This window comes from Microcaecilia unicolor, chromosome 5 (assembly GCF_901765095.1).
Source record: "Microcaecilia unicolor chromosome 5, aMicUni1.1, whole genome shotgun sequence".
Taxonomy (NCBI): domain Eukaryota; kingdom Metazoa; phylum Chordata; class Amphibia; order Gymnophiona; family Siphonopidae; genus Microcaecilia; species Microcaecilia unicolor.
In genome coordinates, this window is record NC_044035.1 from 336,888,497 (window position 1) to 336,909,605 (window position 21,109).

The 21,109-nt window shown below is 41.9% G+C and overlaps 1 protein-coding gene and 1 long non-coding RNA gene across 2 annotated transcripts in view; one reads left to right on the top strand and one right to left on the bottom strand.

The window, feature by feature from the left end:
• WWOX (WW domain containing oxidoreductase) overlaps positions 1 to 21,109 on the top strand; it is a 1,373,934-nt gene that overhangs the window by 293,842 nt on the left and 1,058,983 nt on the right. The gene's annotated exons all lie outside the window — the stretch shown is intronic.
• Positions 7,628 to 20,299, bottom strand: LOC115470890. The gene is made up of 3 exons (XR_003942254.1): positions 20,288 to 20,299; positions 8,598 to 8,601; positions 7,628 to 7,737 (listed from the first exon to the last, which is right to left on the bottom strand). It is a non-coding gene; the product is annotated as an uncharacterized LOC115470890 (long non-coding RNA).

The window sequence follows — 21,109 nt, forward strand, 5'->3', positions numbered from 1 at the left end:
CTAACCTCTTTAGCCTTTCCTCATATGAGAGGAGTTCCATCCCTTTTATCATTTTGGTTGCTCTTCTTTGAACCTTTTCTAATTCCACTATATCTTTTTTTGAGATATGGCGACCAGAACTGAACACAATACTCAAGGTGTGGACGCACCATGGAGCGATTCTAAGACATTATAGTATTTTCAGTCTTATTCACCATCCCATTCCTAATAATTCCTAGTATCCTGTTTGCTTTTTTGACCGTCGCCACACATTGAGCAGAAGATTTCAACATATTATTCTGTAAGTTATGCGCATAAATGGGAGCCCTGACCATACCCCACCCAGGTAACTGCCCCCTTGCATTTAAAAGCTATACCACTTTCACATGCTCTTACAGAATAGTGTGCACCTATGTTCGTACGTTTACCCACACAGGAGGAGATTCCATCTATGGCACCTAAAAAATCAGTGCCATCTAAGCATATTGTATATTTACGCACTGATTATAGAATATGCTTAGCTGATATTTCAGCGCCGATATCTGCACGCATTCATTTATGCCAAGGAAAACCTGGTGGAAATCTCAGCATGTAGATTTAGGCACACTGGGCCATATTCTATAACTAGGTGCCTAAATTTTAGAACGCACTTGAAACGCCCTTAACCACGCTCCTTTTTGCCTCTGTGCATTAGAAGTTCGGCGCACATTGTTACAGGATACGCTTAGTGAGTTGTGCGCCTAAATTCTAATCAGTGTCAATTAGTGCTCATTAGCTTGTTAACAGGGGCGTAGCTAGGTGGGGCCACAGGGGCATGGGCCCCCACAGATTTAGCCCTGGTCCCCTCCATTTTAGAACCCCCCACGACCCTCACTTCCACTTTTGACCTGCCCGCCACCACCACCGCAAGGTACCTTTGCTAGCGGGGGTCCCCAACCCCCGCCAGCCTTAGTCTTCTTCAGCGCCGGTCTCCGGTGCTTTCGCTGATCTGTGCTGTGAGTCCTCACTTCCTGCACGTTCCTTTAAGTGAAACTAAAGGAAAGTGCAGGACGTCAGGACTCACAGCACAGATCAGCGAATGCGCTGGAGACCGGCGCTGAAGAAGAATAAGGCTGGTGGGGGATGGGGACCCCTGCCAGCAAAGGTACCTTGCGGCGGCGGCAGGGGAGGGTCGGGGGCGGGGTTGGCAGCGGGGGGAGGTGGGCTAAAATGTGCCCCCCCACCTAGTTATCTTTTGTTTATAAGGGGTTATTTTAAAAAGCATTTTCTGCCTGTAAATCATGTTTTTTATAGAGAAAAAATTATGCACCTAAATACATGTATGTAAGTATACATGCCAACAAGATAGTGTGTAGGCATTCCCATGGTCCTATTTTGTGCTGGGCAAGGGCAGTGTTCCGATATATGCATATATTTTATAAAATATGGGGTCCTTTTACTAAGGTGCGCTGAAAAATGGCCTGCGGTAGTGTAGGCACGGGTTTTGATTGCGCAGGTCCATTTTTCAGCGCACCTGTAAAAAAAAAAGGCCTTTTTAAAATTTTTGACGAAAGTGGACATGCGGCAAAATAAAAATTAGCACGCATCCATTTTGGGTCTGAGACCTTACTGCCAGCCATTGACTTAGCGATAAGGTCTCACTTGGTAACCAGGCAGTGATGACCTACGCATGTCAAATGCCACTTGACACGCGTAGCTGACGTATGTCAGAAAATAAAAAATATATTTTTCGGATGTTTGTATTGCACGCGCGCCAAAAAATGAAATTACCACAAGTGCCACTTAGTAACTGGGCGGTAACTCCAAATTGGTGTGCATTGGGCACGCGTGTGAGTAGCGCATAGAGTACACACACATAATTGCACATGCTTCAGAATAGGCATAAATTTATGTGAGAGAATGTGGACATTAATGGTGATAACTCTGAGAATATATTTTATAAAGGCACAAGGGTACTTGTGTTTCCTTTACAAAATAGGTACCTTTTTGAGTTTTCATATAGTTGCCTTATTAAACAAGTGAGGAAAGCATACAAAGCATGGCTCAGGGAATTCTTTCCAAGCTCCCGTCCCTGCGTGTGCATGCATGTCAGTGTTTATGTCTGCATTGTTTTTGTGTGTGCACTTTGTGTGTCTTGTCTTGCATTTGTTTGTATCTGTGTGTGTGTGTGGGGGGGGGGGGTGCATGTTTATCTGTGCATGTGTTTGTGTGTATCTGTGCTGGTACAGTTTGGGCCTGTGATTGGGAAAAGAAATGAGAAGTGAGGGCAGTTTGAAAGGCGATTTCTCCAATTAAATCCAGTAGCCCCATATTGTATTGAATATTTGTTGCTTCCCTATTCTTTGTCACTTCGGCACCTATGTGTCTTTTTAAAATACTAGGGCAAAGTGGCAGAAATTATGGCTAGATTGAAGCCTGCTTGGAAGCATGTATTTATAAACAAGCAAATGTAAATTGGGATTACACCTGCACTCCGCTCAACTCCATCCCGAAAACATGTACATGTGAGTCACGTAAAAATGTACACGGTCTTATCACCAGGCATACTTTAACACACATAACCCTTGAAGTAATTTCATAAAATCCCTTTACGTGTGTTCAAAGGCCTTTAAGCATGAAAATTAATATACAGTCTGAATCTCATGCAAAAAATTTTGGATTTCTCATACATTTCTGACCCTGTAATTAAGTAGACTTTCTTCAGGATCAATGTGGCTATTGGAACTTATCTGAAACTAGGAAAGAAGGCCCGTTTCTCTGAGCAATGAAACAGGTGCTAGCTTTTTTTTTGGGGGGGGGGTGACTCACATACGGAGATCAGTGGCGATTTTCCTGGGCCGCCCCGTGGCTTGTCGTGGTTGTAGGTGGTTCGTTTGCCGCCGCTGTTGTTAGCGTTGCTCTGTATGGGTGTCGATTTTCCTGTGCTGCCCTCGACATCATCGCGTTTTGACGCGAGGGCGGAGCACAGGTACAGTAATAAAACTCACCCTCAACGTTTGCTCCGCCCTTGTTGTCATGACGTTTGACGCGAGGGGGGGGGCCTGGTGGCTTCACCACCACGAACCTTCGAACCTGAAGGAACTGTTGTCAGTGGCTTGGCTTCACTGACGTCAGTGTCCTCAGAACGTTGAGGGTGAGTTTTATTATAGTAGATAAGTGAAGCATGCATTATTCAGTATAGAACATCTGGGTAGTCTTTTTCTCTTACGGCACAACAATTTTCGTTTGACTCTTTGGGGGTTCCTGCTTAATTGGAACCAGCCTCTACTGGGTCTGAAGTTTAATAGTTTAAAAGATTAGATATACCACCCTTCTAATATAAAATCAGAGTAGGTTTACAGATAACATAATAACAGGAAAAGAACACCATAATTAATAGTAAAGAACATGTACCAAGCAAGGTGCCATGAACCTTCGTTCAAAAGTACCTGGAATTGTTTTCTGCTTAACTCTATTTTTCCTATCTAGTCCAGCCATTTCAGCAATAGTCCTTGGTCAGGGACAAAACAGTGCAGCTAATGCTCCAATCTGGGATACTAATGCCTTAAATTTGGCCACTAGATAATAGCATGGTATAATGACTGAAACTTCCTTCATTCTCATGCCTCTTCCCTAGGGGCCGTGAACAGTACCTGATCAACATCCCCAACCTGTTTACCTTAAGTATCAGAAGCTGATCTCAAGAATTGAACACAGGCCTCCCGTATGACAACACATAATATTGCCATTGGTTAGTCTGGATTATTCCTCCTAAGTATGTGTACCACCACAGTCTACATTTTAGAATTGTTCTGTAGCCAATGGGTATTTCTTGTGGGAGGTTCGTAGAATGATTTAGGAAAGGTTTGACAAAGTGAGTATAAATGTTATCTGAATCCAGAGCTTAGGAATTTGTAGTCAGATATGAAGAGGTGGCCTGTGAAGCATGTGCAAGTATATTATTTATTTATTTATTTATTTGTTATACTTGTACCCCGCACCTCCCACTCATAGCAGGTTCAATGTGGCTTAGATAGTAATAGGAATACAAAGTATAGTCAGAGAAAATAGGCTAAGCTTAGCAGAGTAATGGGGAAGTGTAGATAGGTAATATAATAAGGGAGAGGGATTAGAGGAGGTAGGAAGAGGTGCTAGATTGAGGTAATCAAGGGAAATGGTCAGGGTGAACATAGGGAAAAATTGGAGGAGGAGTGGTCCGAGTCATTGCCCTTGTCGCAGGATCAGGTGATGAATAGCTGGATTTGTAGGGATATGAGGCCCCATGTGCAGAAATTTATTTTTTATTAATAAGAATGTGTGAAATTAATCAAGAGCATGTAAGAGAGGGAGTCTAAAAAGCACACAAGCAAAAACAAGTAGCCAAAAAAGCACAAGGAGCCTTCAAGAGTGGGTGCATCACAACGAGGCTTTATTGGTTAGAGCTGACACAGTCTGTGTTTTGGGAACACCACTTGCGTCAGGGGTCTAAATATAACAGCATCAAAATTAAACATATATGAACATACATTAAAAAGGTAAAAAGCTATAGAAACATTCAAAATTTAATACATTGAGCCCTATTTACTAAGCTGCACTGTAGGTGCACTATCGTTTTTAGCGTGCACTAACACTAGAGACATCCATAGCATTAGAGTGCACTAATTTTTAGTGCACGCTAAAAACACTAGTGCACCTTAGTAAGCAGGGCTCTAAAAATCAAGTTATAAACATTTGAATAAAAACATAAAAGTGAATAAAAGTGAATAAAACAAGAATCAACAAAATCAAGTGGTTGATAAGTAAAAAAAGTGCAAATGGGAGCTGCTTGGAGAAATATAAACCTTGACTGTGTCAATAGATTATCTCAAAGGGGGGGACACCACAGAAGCGGAGGACCGGGTATCACTATGTCAGAAGAAACAAAACCTTTATTCTTCAAGACCCGACACAGTACTGTGTTTCAGCGTAAAGCCTACATCAGGGGTCTGTACAGGGAATCACTGATGAACATAAAGTTGTCAGGATAACACGAAATCCAAGAATCACGGGTTCAACAAGAGATGCTTTTAGCACTTTGTTCCTGCATCTCTTGCTGAACGCCAATTACCCGATTACCGCCGGGTACACTCTGGCGCTACAAAAATAAATATTTTTTGTAGCGCCGGAAATGACGGCTCACTAGGGGTGGGAATTACTGCCGGGCTACTGCGGTAGCCCGGGGGTACTTCCTATATATCAAGCGGTAAGCCCGCATTGGGCTTACCGTCCCTTAATAAAAGGAGCCCTCAATCAATAACTATGGAACGTACTGCCAAAAGATGTGAAATCAACCTACGACCACCTAAACTTCAGGAAATTACTAAAAACCAACTTGTTCAAAAAGGCTCCGTGTTAGGAGTTACGGACCAAGAAAGGGATCTGGGGGGGTCATCATTGATAATACACTGAAACCTTCTGCTCAGTGTGCTGCTGCAGCTAGGAAAGCGAATAGAATGTTGGGTATTATTAGGAAAGGTATGGAGAACAGGTGTGAGGATGTTATAATGCTGTTGTATCGCTCCATGGTGCGACCGCACCTTGAGTATTGTGTTCAATTCTGGTCGCCGCATCTCAAGAAAGATATAGTAGAATTGGAAAAGGTGCAGCGAAGAGCGACTAAAATGATAGCTGGGATGGGACGACTTCCCTATGAAGAAAGACTAAGGAGGCTAGGGCTATACAGCTTGGAGAAGAGACGGCTGAGGGGAGACATGATAGAGGTATATAAAATAATGAGTGGAGTGGAACAGGTGGATGTGAAGCGTCTGTTCACGCTTTCCAAAAATACTAGGACTAGGGGGCATGCGATGAAACTACAGTGTAGTAAATTTAAAACAAATTGGAGAAACATTTTCTTCACCCAACGCATAATTAAACTCTGGAATTCGTTGCCGGAGAACGTAGTGAAGGCGGTTAGCTTGGCAGAGTTTAAAAAGGGGTTGGACGGTTTCCTAAAGGACAAGTCCATAGACCGCTACTAAATGGACTTGCGAAAAATCCATAATTTCGGGAATAACATGTATAAAATGTTTGTACGTTTGGGTAGCTTGCCAGGTGCCCTTGATCTGGATTGGCCGCTGTCGTGGACAGGATGCTCGATGTACCTTTGGTCTTTTCCCAGTACGGCATTACTTATGTACTTATATGCATACCCCAACGACCCAACATAAACACCTACACCCTGCAAGACAACAAAACCGAAGCTCACAATGGACCCCTCCTCAACCCCTATCGTACTTGAAATACATGTACCTTTATCCGACCACAATATCACCTTGTATTTGTTTCTTTACCGGACTTGGCGAATGCCTTTTCGGTACTATGTAAGCCACATTGAGCCTGCAAATAGGTGGGAAAATGTGGGATACAAATGTAACAAATAATAATAATAACTAGTCTAATACAGCTGTTCAGAAACTGTGGTTTTAGAAGGTTGTGTCTGTGAATGCTTTGTGGGTGTAATTTAGTTTTTCCATTCCATTCACCTTTGTATGTATCGGTGTAAGAAAGAATTTGAGAACAGAAGAACTGAATGAAAAGGAAAAGGCATTTTAGAAGGAGTTTTTAGGCGAAAACTGATATCTGTATCTGTGGTCTACTTACACTATGTTCCACATTTTCAAGCTGAAATAAAAGTGTGTTAAGCAAGGTACCCCCTAATGCACTGGCCTTTTTTTTTTTATCACTTGAAAAGAAAAATGCAATACTTGTGAATTTTGATTTCAGTTTATATTAGATTATTGGATCAATATTTTATACCTTTTTCAGAAGTTAATAGCAGTTTTGTGACCAGCTATTTCCCAATGACAAAGCTGCCAATTTGAATGGATATCAAAATTTGTGTCACAAAGAATAGAGTGTACCCTAGACTTTTAACGATTCGCTCCTGAAAAGGATATAATTTACATTGTGTATTGCAGTTATCTCACTTCTTTCCAGAAACAGAAAAAAAAATGAAATTAGATTTTTGTAAGTTGCAGCAATGTACATGTTCCCATTATTTTCAGACTGTGGTGAAGTAATCTTTCAATTTTATTTTTAAGCCGTATTCTATAATGTAAATAATCTAGTCTTTTCCTGTGTGCTGCCTGTTTAATTCAGACAGGCTGAAGTTTCCTCCAAAGATTGGCATTAAATTGAGGAAACCATTCATGTAGTAAATAAGATAATTTGTTTTCTCCCCCAAAAAAGATTAAAATGTAGATTTTTTTTAACCTCTGATTTGAACATTTATCTCCTTTCATTTTTTTTTTACTATTATTTTTAAGCTGTAGAACTGTGGGATGGTATGTGTTCGTCATGTTTCAATTGTACTTTTAATGCTGCTGGTATTTCTATCTGTGTTCATTGTTTTAATTAAAACAAGATCTAAACCTTCCTTTCTTTTGCAATAAGAGACTCTTGTGCATTTAACATGTTCAACACATGTTATTGTTTTATAGGTACTAGAGTAAGTATTGTAAATAAATTCAGTACATCTGTTTACTAAGGGATACAAAGCTTAATCAAATATTGCATCTATTTTTATATCTATCTATATCTATATATCTACTATAATAAAACGCACCCTCAACGTTCTGAAGACACTGACGTCACTGCAGCCACTCAGACACCGGTTCGTAAGTTCATGGTGGTGAAGCCAGAACACTCACCATGTCTCCATGCCCCGCCCTCGCGTCACACGTGATGACGTCGAGGGCGGAACAAGTACACAACAACGCAAATGAACGAACGGGGAGGCTCCTCCCCTTCCAACGAATCGCTGCACACAGCCTAACAAAAGCAAGCCGCCGAGGACGTGCCCATCACCCCGCCCCTTTCGCGCCATCGCCCCACCCCGTTCACGCTACCACCCCGCCCCCGGTCGCCCCCTCTTCCCCCCGTCACCTTCCCTCCCCCCTGTCACCTCCCCTCCCCTTACGCTACTATCCCTGGTAGTGTAGAGGTACCTGTTCGCTCGGGGCAGGAAAGAAAGAGCCCCTGCTTTCCTGCCCAGAGCGCTGCTGCTAGCTGCCCTGCTGCATCCTGTGTGAGTCCGGCTCTCGGTGTTTCAAAATGGCCGCCGAGAGTTGACGCAGCCTCGCGAGACTTTTTCTGAAGTCCACTGCAGTGCCCCCTAGGGTGCTCGGTTGGTGTCCTGGCATGTCAGGGGGACCAGTGCACTACGAATGCTGGCTCCTCCCATGACCAAATGGCTTGGATTTGGTCATTTTTGAGATGGGCGTCCTCGCTTTCCATTATCGCCAAAAACAGGGACGACCATCTCAAAAACAACCTAAGGACGACCATCTCTAAGGTCGACCTAAATTTCATCATTTGGGCGTCCCCAACTGTATTATCGAAACGAAAGATGGACGCTCATCTTGTTTCGATAATATGGGTTGCCCCGCCCCTTTATGGGGCTGTCCTGCGAGGATGCCCTCATGAAAACTTGGGCGTCCCATTCGATTATGCCCCTCCACGACTTACCCTTTTCTGAGTGGTAATGCCATTACCATTTGATACTTCTATTACTGACAAAGACTTCCTCATAGATGGTTTAGTTTATGTAGTTTTTTGTTAGATTGTATTTTATTGTTTATCCCAAATGGATTATTAACAGTACTTGGAAAAAAAAAAACTAAACTTGTATATTTAAAACAGTATTTTATTTATTTATCCTTGTCTAGGTAACTAGTTTATGGATTTATTTTAAATCCTCAGGGCCCTTTTAATAAGCCGCGTAAGGCTCTACACATGCCCAACACGCACCAAAATGGAGTTACCGCCCGACTACCACGCGGCCCTTGTGGTAATTTCATTTTTGGCACGCGTCCGATAAGCATGGCCAAAAAATAATTTTTATTTTTGGTCGCGCGCATCGGATGCACGCCAAGTGACATTTGGCGCGTGTAGGTCATTACCGCCTGGTTACTGTGTGAAACTTTACCGCTAGGTCAATGGCTGCTGGTAAGGTCGCAGGCCCAAAATGGAGGCGCGGCAATATTGATTTTGCCGCATGTCCATTTTCGACAAAAGTGTTTTAAAAAGGCATTTTTTTTACAGGTGCGCTGAAAAATGATTCTGCGCGCACCCAAAACCCACACCTACACTACCGCAAGCCATTTTTCAACACACCTTAGTAAAAGGACCCCTCAGAATGTTCTGCATTTATCTGTTTGCTTTCACCCGTCTTGCTGCTTTGTAATGGTAACTAATTTTCAACATACAATATATTATCCCTACTCATAAGTACCGTGTGCTCGTCCTATCCCAATTGGCAGAAAAAACTAATATGGCTTTCTTGCAGCCTTAACTGCAAGACGCATCAATTTCATGATGTGCTTGATATTAGCCTTGCCTTACACCTGTGTCTTTGGCAGTGGCATAGGAAGGGGGGGCGGTCCGCCCCGCCCTGGGTGCACGCCGCTGGGGGGTGCCGGCTCTGCGCTGATGCACTGCCCTCTCTGCCCCGGAACAGGTTACTTCCTGTTCCAGGACAGAGAGAGCAGTGAATCAGCGCGGAGCCGACACACCCCAGCAACGTGCAGTCGGGGCGGATCGGCCCTCCCGCCCGTCCCTCGCCGCAGGTATGCGCTCCGGGGGGGGGGGGGTGTGCGCTCCAGCGGGAGGAGGGTGAGCCGTGCTGCTCCCGGTGTGGGGGGGGGGGGTGCGCAGCGGCGACCCGCCCCAGGTGTCAGCTCCTCTCGTTACAGCTCTGGTCTTTGGAACTCCAGACAGATGATAAGCTTGGGGTTCTTGCAAGGAAAGAATTGTACATCAAAATTGCCTAAGCTTCCAGATAACAGTGGTATCTTGTGTTTGAAAAATAACTCAAGCTTCTGTCCATTACGCCCATGGAGGTTAGTTACATTTCAGTGTTCATGTTCAGCAGAGAGATGGTGCTGTTATACTCACTCACTCTGTGCTGGCTTATTTACAGTGTGATTGATATGATAAGTGAATTGAACTATTTGTCTGTGTTCCCCCTAGAAAAAGAGAGCTACAATAGATTGTCTAATCTCTGCCTGTGGGAGAAATGAGAGAAGTCCCAGTGAGGTCAGGGATGCGACTAGTGCATATAGATTTGCTAAGACACATGGCCGCCATCATCCATCTGGCTCTCATCATTGATACTCTTTAAATGTTGTTTATCTGTAAATGGGGCTTCACCCACAGGGAAGGAATGAACATATCTCCTGAGTCTTAGGAGATCAGTCATTCTCTAGAATGCTTTTGTGTTTATCATGGTAAATATTCTTTTCAGCAGTACATGCACAGTTGTAATGAAATGTTCTATATTAGGAATATATAATAGTAATTATCAGTTGTATCACACTATTCTATATTACATCATACAAGATCATTTACTAGGAACAATGTTCATGCCTGGTAGATCTTACAATTGAAATATTAGGCTTTGCAGTGTAAACACCAGCATTACTCAAGTATATTTGTGCATGCTAATTCCGTTAATAATTATTATTATTAAATAGGTCTCATTATAATAGAATGGACCTGTGATATGCGTGTATGTGGTAAGGTTTTTCGGGATGTTTTTAGAAGTTCTTGTTTCAGTATAGTGTTTCCCATGTTGTGGAATTCCCTTCCCCAATATTTGCGCCTTGAGAAGACCTTTACTAGTTTTAAGTCCATGTTAAAGGCTTTCTATTTTTCTTTGACCTTCCACCAAACTGCTGTTTAATTCTTCACTGGCTTCCTATCCGTTTCCGCATACAGTTCAAACTCCTCTTATTGACCTATAAGTGCATTCACTCTGCAGCTCCTCAGTACCTCTCCACTCTCATCTCTCCCTACATTCCTCCCCTGGAACTCCGTTCAGTGGGTAAATCTCTCTTATCTGCACCCTTCTCCTCCACCGCTAACTCCAGACTCCGTTCCTTTTATCTTGCTGCGCCAGATGTCTGGAATAGACTTCCTGAGCCGGTTCGTCAAGCTCCATCTCTGGCCGTCTTCAAATCTAAGCTAAAAGCCCACCTTTTTGTTGCTGCTTTTAACTCCTAACCCTTATTCACTTGTTCAGAACCCTTATTTTATCATCCTTACGTTAATATTCCCTTATCTCTTGTTTGTCTGTCCTAATTAGATTGTAAGCTCTGTCGAGCAGGGACTGTCTCTTCATGTTCAAGTGTACAGTGCTGCGTACGTCTAGTAGCACTACAGAAATGGTTATTATTAGTAGTAATTCTGCACTCCCTGATTCTTTACTCCCTGATTTTTTCCTAGGGATTGTCCGCCCGGATATTTGAATTGACAGCTCCTAGCCTTCTATTGTTCTTCTCCCTTTGCTCCTTTTTTTTTGTTTTGTTGAGATGTAACCTTTCCTTTTCCCACTGTCTTTTTGTATTCTGTGTTTTTTTTCCCTATTGTGGTGCGTTGTTTTTCTACCCCTCCCCCAATTTGTTATGTATTGTAAACCGCTTAGATTTCTTTTTTTTTTTTTTTTTAACTTTTGCGGTATATCAAATAAATCTAGTCCTGAATGACTTGCTCATGATTAGTTATTGATAGATAATAGGGATCAGACTTGGGTTTTCAGATTCAGATTCTGAATTCTGTTCTTTAATAACTTTGCCACATTACCGGTTCAAATAATTTGAAACAGCATGCTTTCGTAACTAGGAAAAAAGACTGGACAGCATTCCAGGCAAAATACTGAAAGGCTTTGGAGGAAAGGGAAATGAGTTAATGATGCTTAAAACATATTTCCATCTCTACTTCCTTTTAGTTAATGAAATATTTTACTGCACAGAATTTATAAAAGTCTATTTCCTATTTCTTGGTGTATAAAAGTTTTAATAAAGATATTTGTGTTGTTGAGCAATTTTGAACCTGCACAGAATTAAGTGCTTTCACTGCCCTAAAGCATTTTATCATAAAGATTGTTGTACAAATCTACTATAATAAAACTCACCCTCAACGTTCTGAGGACACTGACGTCAGTGAAGCCAAGCCCTGAGTTCCTTCAAAAAGGTTCGAAGGTTCGTGGTGGTGAAGCCACCAAAATCGCTCCGGGCCCCGCCCTCGAGGGCGGAGCAATGGCAGAACAACGAAGGGGTTGGCAGGGAGGGAGGCGGGGGGGGGGGGGAAATCGCTCCGGGCCCCGCCCTCGAGGGCGGAGCAATGGCAGAACAACGAAGGGGTTGGCAGGGAGGGAAGCAGGGAGGCAGGGGGGGGTGGGAAATCGCTCCGGGCCCCGCCCTCGCGTCTAACGTCATGACGTTGGGGGCGGAGCAATGCCAGAACAACGAAGGGGTTGGCCAGGGAGGGAGGGAGGGAGGGGGGTGTTGGCGACGAAAACCTTGCTAGCGCCCGTTTCATTTGCTCTGAAACGGGCTTCTTTTACTAGTAATAAATAAATATATAGTGAATGAGTTTACACCAAGATTATTCAGCCCTCTTAACTTGTTGATATGTGGGATAATTCCTGATAAATTCCAGCCTATCGGAGAAACAAAAATGTCGTAATTGATGTGTAAGCTTATCCTTGTTTGTTAAAAAGCAAAACAGCCAGAAAAGAGGCATAACACGCTGACTTCCATGTAATACAGGTTTTAAACTTTTATCAACTCATTTTAGGAATTGTTTGTGCTCTGCTCTTTTTCTCTGAATCTCTTCATCGCCTGTAGTTTGCATTCTCTTCTAACAACAGAATAGGATCTCCAGTTTCATGACATTTCACAACTGCAAAATCTGCTTCTCCAAACAGTATGGGGGCAGAGCAGAGGAAGGGAGAATGCAAGGGAAAGAGGGTGATGAAAAGATCACAGCGAGAGTGATGAAAGGAAAACGAAAAAGTGAAATACTGAATAGAAGGAAGAGGGAACATGAGAAACGGAGAGGGATCAGGCTGAAAATTAAGCCTTACCCTCCCCTCCCCCCTCCCCCCATCATGCTCCTAACCTTCAGCCCCTACAAGATTTTGACAATTAATCTCAGTCATGATAGTCGCACAAAAATCCCATACAAATACAGGTTAAGAGTAGATTCTGATTGTACTGTCAGTTTGTGAGACTTTCAGAACCTATTGTTTTGCTTTGACTGCTGACGCTCTTTGCTGCCCTAGGTCGCTGGCTAGTTTTGCCTAATGGTTGGCTAGCCCTGAGAGAAATGAAAGGAGGAGGAGGCAAAACAGTGCAGGGGAGACAACCTATAAGAAAGAAAGTGTATGGTTAAGATAAAATTTGAGTGACAGAGAGGAGAACAGAGAGAGCATGAGAGGGAAGGAAAAGTGGACAGGAAATAGGAACACCTATGTGAATGTCGGGGAGGAGAAACTATGGGAGGGGTCTTTGGAGTAAGGAATAATTCAAACATAAAGAGAGAGTTGAAAATGAAAAAAATATATACATAGTAACATAGTAGATGACGGCAGAAAAAGACCTGCACGGTCCATCCAGTCTGCCCAAGAAGATAAATTCATATGTGCTACTTTTTTATTTGTACTGTCCTCTTCAGTGCACAGACCGTATAAGTCTGGCCAGCCCTATCCCCGCCTCCCAACCACCAACCCTGCCTCCCAACCACCAGCTCTGGCACAGACCGTATAAGTCTGCCCAGCACTATCCCTGCCACCCACCACCGGCTCTGGCACAGACCGTATAAGTCTGCCCAGCACTAGTCCCGCCTCCCAACCACCAGCCCCAGCACAGACTGTATATGTCTGCCCACACTAGCCCCGCCTCCCAACCACCAGCTCTGCCACCCATTCTAGGCTAAGCTCCTGAGGATCCCTTTCTTCTGCACAGGATTCCTTTATGTTTATCCCACGCCTGTTTGAAAAAAAAAATATATATATATACGAACTAACGAACTTCCGCAAACTACTGAAGACCCATCTCTTTAATAAGGCATACCACAAAGATCAACCAATGTGAATATATACAACTCCTCCACACATAGTTAGAAATGTCTTATAATATCTGCTTGTTATACTACTATCATGTCTTATCATTATCATGTTGCCAAAAATTTTCTATAACACTAAATGTCTATTTTCTATTATATTTCCACCACCCATGATGTATTGTAAGCCACATTGAGCCTGCAAAGAGGTGGGAAAATGTGGGATACAAATGCAATAAATAAATAATTCTATTTTTCAAATGAAATAGCTTAATTGGAAAATTTTCAATGAAGCTGACTTTGTGTCTGTCTTAATAATACATGACAGAAACTTTGCCAGCAGATTTTTCAAACCCCTTTCCAACAGCTTCTACAAAGTTGCTGCTGCAGACACAGGGCCTTGATAAAAGTGAATTAAGAGCAGCATTGTACATAGTGCAAGCATTGTGTCATATATTCCCTTATTAGTGCAACTTGTTGATTTCATAAATCAGATCTAATTCATCATTCCACCTTGGCTATATGAAAGTATTCCATCTTGCAATATTATTGATTTGTGCTGTATCCATCAAGTTAATTTTTGTACTTCTCCATGCTGGAGAAAAATACCCCTGTTAAGAACTGTGGGCCATAAGCCTATAAGACGGAAACAGAGAATGCAGACTCAGGCTCATAGCTGTTAAACTACAGCCTGGCCAAATCCGAAAACTTGTATCAGCCATTTATCAGCCATTCCTTTCTATAAACTTTACATTAGGTTTCTAAAAATGAGCACCAAAACAGCACTTGGAAAATGTGATTGCAGGAATATCTTCCTTCTTTTTTTCCCTGAAAAGTGAAATGAAACAGTGTCTTCTCTGTAATAAGAGCCTTGCATGATTGAGGGATGCTAAATATTTCATGCATTTTGCATAAAGGCCAGCCTGTTTCTTGTGCAGTAAGGTAAATGGGAAGTAAATTCATGTGTACTTTAGACAATAAAAAGACATTACTTTGGGCTGTATCGCATAAAGATGCAGATTTGATTCCCTCTTTACTCTTGCTGTAAAAAGAAAGTTTTAAAGTGGTTAGCCATACCTGAAAATGTAAATGCAGTAGCCTAATGTGATGCCGAAGAAAAATTAAGACAAATGATACCGCATTGCTGCCACAAACTGCGGCTTGTACAAAATTCACTTTAGTTATTATACTGTGGATATGTGTGCTAAACCTCCTCTGTGTATGCACAATTTATGTTGAATGCAACATGAATCATTTTAATAGAGCAAGCAAAAAAGTCCCTGAAGTCAATTTTCAGATTATGAACCTTGGAACAAAACATAACAACAAAGCGGCAACGAGTTCAGACTTTACCCTGGACTGTGGATGAACCATTAAAGGCGCAGTGTTCTTTGTTACTAAACAATCTTCCATTAAAATCTTGGATGGCAAAATATTAAAATAAGCACCATGAGCATCTGTGACTATTTCAAGCGTAGTTATGTATTCTTTTCTTTTTCTCTTTGTACGGTGACTGTGCAAAGCAAACATTCAGAAATGGTGACATCTTCATATGTGCCAGAATTCAGAAGAGAAAAATTTGGGGGAGGGGAGGTGAAAAGAACGGAAATGTTAATTTACTCTGTATTGCAAAACGACTGGAACCATAGAAACAAATGATTATTGAATGCAATGCAGTGGGGTTTAGAGGTAGCCAAGGTCCCCTAACTCTCTTTATGGTGGAGGTGCTGCAGAGTCCTTTTTAACCTCTTGTCTGATTTTCTTTTTAATTTTCTTTTTTATTTATTCAATTTTCAAATACATATCTCAGAAAATTCAGAGATAATCTGAAAACATAGAAAAAGAAAAGGAAAAAAAAGAAAAAAACAGTCAGGTATTTTAAGAAAGTAGACAGTCCTTCGTCCACAAGTCAGGAAAATAAGGATCCAAGATATAAGAAATAAATTCTTTCAAGAACAAAAATATAATTCCTAATACAGGTAGATGCTCCCTCCGAGTACTATCTCAAGCCTACCTCTAATAGGACACATTCAGGATTATGTTATGACATTCAATTCCTCTTTAGCTTCTAAAAAAATCAATTAGCTGTTTTGGATCAAAAAATTGAAATTGTTTACCCTCATAAAGTACAAAACATAAACATGGAAATCATAGCATAATATTGGCACCTAAAGCTAATATTCTTGGCCATAAGGCCAAGAAAGCCTTATGCCTCATCTATGTCTCTCTTAAAAGATCAGGAAATATACGAACTTTTGATCCCCAAAAAAGCGTCTCCAAATGTCTAAAGGAAAGTTTCAGAACTGCATTGAGATCGGGTTCCAAAGCAAAAGTAACCACCATAGTAGATCTCTGTGTAATTACATCCAAAGAGGATTCCAAAAAGGAGGTAAGATTCAGATTGTCCGCCTCCCGTCTTTGAGAGGAATCTCCCACAGATCTTCCTGAGCTCCAAATATATTGAGCTCGTGTAATGGGAGGTAACGAATCACCAGTCATCCCCAAGACCTCAGTTAAATATTTCTTGACCATATCCAATGGGGAAATCAAAGGTGATTTGGGGAAATTGAGAAATCTTAAATTATGTCTTCTAACCTGGTTTTCCAGGTACTCCAATCGTCGATGTAAGAAATTCTTATCCTTAATTGAGACAACCCCCAAATTCTCCAAAGTCTGAAATTTTGACTCCAAGAATTCAAACTTCAAGGACTGCTGGGCAGTTACCTGCGCCTGAGTCAAGAGCGCCTCTGAGATAACCTTAATGTCTTTAGAATTCCCCATTACCAAAGATTGTAAAGAAGAATGCATATCATAAACAATATCCCAAAGTGACTCCAAAGTCACTATGGCTGGTTTAATAGTCACCCTAGATGACATAGCTGAAGGAGGTAGACTTTCCACCTGAGAGAGAGTACTCAAAGTTTCTGGAGGCAAAATTTTTAGAACTGACTGAATAATATTATCTTGCCCAGGTTCCACAGTCTCTTTTGTTGTCGGTGCCTTCCCTCTCTGCAGACCCAGTCCTTCAGCCTCTGCTTTCCTGGGTGTAGAGATGGCGACAGCACTTTCACTCCTCGGCTGTGGGGGAGCCGCATGTTCAACGGGGCTCAGGGATGCCCCGTCCACACTACTGGCTGACGCCAAAGCGTCAGTTCGGGCAGAAGGAGATGAGGTCATTGGGAGGCCCGCAGGCACTACAAAATGATCCAGTGTCATCTGCCTTATTGCCGGAACTGTTCAAGGAGCCAAGGGAAACTCCCTAACGTTCCCTCACCGCTTGCCCATCACCACCGGGCCGGGAGACGCTTCGAGGAGACTAGGCTAGCATGATCTGGAGAGCAGCAGCAGATGTGTCTACCTCTTAAGTAGCCATCTTGGATCCCCTGATTTTTTTTTTTTAATCACCTCTGTGCTTCAAATCATGGAGGCAGCAAGTCTAGTTCTAGCAACCATTACAGCCTGCAAAATGTGGCTTATAAGTGAAGTCTGCAATAATTTGCTGTTCACATTATAATATGGACTTTATTTCTCTTGATATACTGCCTTTTGCAAACAATACATCAAAGCACTTTACAGTACACATACAATTAATAATTAAAAGAAGGAAAGGAATACCATCAATTAAAATAAAGAAAAAAGGGAAAATAAAAATATAAAATACTAATATAAACTCAGTCATTCACCTTGAAGTCCAAGATATCCACAACTATTGAAAACACCTGCTCAAAAAGATACGTTTTGGAAAAGAAGGTTCTGTACAGTGTTTTAATGGCATAGTATTCCAAAGGAAAGGGGCCGCACAAAAAAAAGGCAGATTACAAGTGGATTCGAGATGCGCTGCCCTAAAGTTAGGAATTTGTAAGCAGCCATCACGTACTAACCTTAATTTAATTTAATTTGGGCATTTACAGGCCGCTTAACTGTTAAGTTCTAGGTGGAGTACAATCAACTGAAATTTAACTGAAATTCTAAAACAATAAACAAACTTCTTGCAGAGAACAGAAAATATAAGAATGTGGTAAGAATATCAAAGAGACTCGGGAGTTCAGTTGAGCTAGGTTGGGCTTATTATAAATTCAAGGGGAATTAAGGGTGACAGTTGAGTTAAGGTTAAGGATTGTTCACAGGACCTAGGAAGGTGCCTAGGATTGGGTGAAGCTGGCTTTGGATTATGGGTTGGGGAGTTTGGTTCCGAAGTATTTTTGGAAGAGCCATGGAAGGACATTAGACTGGGATCTGTCTAATTTTTTTGTGGGAGAGAGTTCCAAAGTTCCACTCGTTTGCCTCTTCTTGTCATGTTGAAGGTTTTTTTTTTTCTGTGTGTATTCTATGGATTCGGTAGTGTGAGTTTGATATCTTGAATGGATCTGAGTGATCTTCTAGGTTGATAGATATGGATCAGTCTCTGTAGGTATGATGGCGTCAGCCCGTGAAGGTTTTTGAAGATAGTGATGAGTATTTTGAAGTCTATCCTTGCTTTAATGGTGAGCCAGTGTAATTTTATTAAGAATGGGTTGGCATGGTCAGTCCAGTGTCCGTTGCCTATTAGTTTTGCTGCTGCATTGATGACTATTTTTAATGCCATTGATGAGGTGTGAAATAAGATAAGGATGGCAAGATAGTCCAATGTCCAATTGTACAGAAGAAGTTTAAATTGTACAGGGGATGTTATTGGTAACTAATTACATTTCGTCAAAAGAGGAGTCACATGATCGTATCTTTTAGCACGAGATATTCTTACTGTAGTATTTTACATGGATTGAAGACATAACATAAGAACATAAGCATTGCCATAAAAGGGCCCCAAAGTGTTGCCTTACTGGTACACACTGAAGGTCCATCAAGCCCAGTATCCTGTTTCCAACAGTGGCCAATCCAGGTCACAAATCTGGCAAGATCCGAAAACAGTACAATACATTTTATGCTGCTTATCCTAATAAGCAGTGGATTTTCCCCAAGCCTATCTTAATAATGGCTTATAGACTTTTCTTGTAGGTAGCTATCCAAACCTTTTTTTTAAACCCCACTAAGCGGACTGCTTTTACCACGTTCTCTGGCAACGAATTCCAGAGTTTAATACACGTTGAGTGAAGAAATATTAGATTTGTTTTAAATTTACTACTTAGTAACTTCACTGCATGCCCCCTAGTCCTAGTATTCTTGGAAAGTAAACAAGCAATTCATGTTTACCTATTCCACTCCACTCATTATTTTATATTCCTCTCTCATATCTCCCCTCAGCCATCTTTTCTCCAAGCTGAGACTTAGCCACTTTAGCCTTTCCTCATAGGGAAGTCATCTCATCCCCTTTATCATTTTCATCGCCCTTCTCTGTACCTTTTCTAATTCCACTATATCTTTTTTGAGATAGTGACCAGAATTGCACACAGTATTCAAGATACAGTCCCACCATGGAGTGATACAAAGGCATTATAACATCCTCATTTTTGTTTTCCATTCCGTTCCTAATAATACCTAACATTCTATTTGCTTTCTTCATCGCCGCCACACACTGAGCAGAGGGTTTCAACATATCATCAACAATGACGCTTAGATCCTTTTCCTAGTCGGTGACTCCTAATGTGGAACTTTACATGGCATAGCTATGGTTCGGGATCCTCTTTCCCACATTCATCACTTTGCATTTGCTCATATTAAACATCATCTGCCATTTGGAGCCCATTCTCCCAGTCTCGTAAGGTCCTCCTGCAATTTTTCACAGTCATCTTGTGATTTAACAACTTTGAATAACTATGGAACTTTGTAAGTCTAAGTGCTTTTGGAAGTATGCCTCTTTGTATCATCAGCAAATTTAATTATCTCATTAGTTATTCCCATATCTAGATCATTTATAAATATGTTAAAAAGCAGCAGTCCCAGCACAGACCCCTGTGGAACCCCACTATTAACCCTTCTCCATTGAGAATGCTGACCATTTAACCCTACTCTCAATCTTTTAACCATTTTTAAATCCATAATAAAACACTACCTTCTTTACCATGACTTTCCAATTTCCTCTGGAATCTTTCTTGAGGTACTTTGTCAAATGCTTTTTGAAAATTCAGATACACAATATCCACCGGCTCATGTTTGTTCACCCCTTCAAAGAAACGTAGTAGATTGATGAGGCAAGATTCTAGAATAATGTAGCTTGCAATGTCCATTGTAAACTGATTTATTTGATTTACAAAATAATGAGACGTTATGCATGCATTTACACGCTTTGCATCCAATTCTGGTCGCCACATCTCAAGAAAGATATAGTGGAATTGGAAAAGGTGCAGCGAAGGGCAACGAAAATAATAGCGGGGATGGGATGACTTCCCTATGAAGAAAGACTAAGGGGGCTTTTCAGCTTGGAGAAGAGACGGCTGAGGGGAGACATGATAGAGGTATATAAAATAATGAGTGGAGTGGAACAGGTGGATGTGAAAGGTCTGTTCACGCTTTCCAAAAATACTAGGACTAGGGGGCATGCGATGAAACTACAGTGTAGTACATTTAAAACAAATAGCAGAACATTTTTCTTCACCCAACGTGTAATTAAACTCTGGAATTCGTTGCCGGAGAATGTGGTGAAGGCGGTTAGCTTGGCAGAGTTTTAAAAGGGTTTGGACAGTTTCCTAAAGGACAAGTCCATAGACCGCTACTAAATGGACTTGGAAAAATCCACAATTTCAGGAATAACATGTATAGAATATTTGTATGTTTGGGAAGCTGCCAGGTGCCCTTGACCTGGATTGGCCGCTGTCGGGGACAGGATGCTGGGCTTGATGGGCATTTGGTCTTTTCCCAGTATGGCATTACTTATGTACTTATGTATCTCCATGGGGTCCTTTTACAAAGGTGCGTTAGGTGCTACGTGTGTGTGGTGTGCGCCTAAATAAGACTACCATAGTAACATAGTAAATGACGGCAGAAAAAGACCTGCATGGTCCATCCAGTCTGCCCAACAAGATAAACTCATATGTGCTACTTTTTGTGTATACCCTACTTTGATTTGTACCTGTCCTCTTCAGGGCACAGACCGTATAAGCCTGCCCAGCGCTATCCCCGCCTTCCAGCCACCAGCCCCGCTTCCCACCACCGGCTCTGGCACAGACCGTATAAGTCTGCCCAGCACTATCCCCGCCTCCCGCCACCGGCTCTGCCACCCAATCTCGGCTAAGCTCCTTAGGATCCATTCCTTCTGAACAGGATTCCTTTATGTTTATCCCACGCGTGTTTGAATTCTGTTACCGTTTTCATTTCCACCACCTCCCGCGGG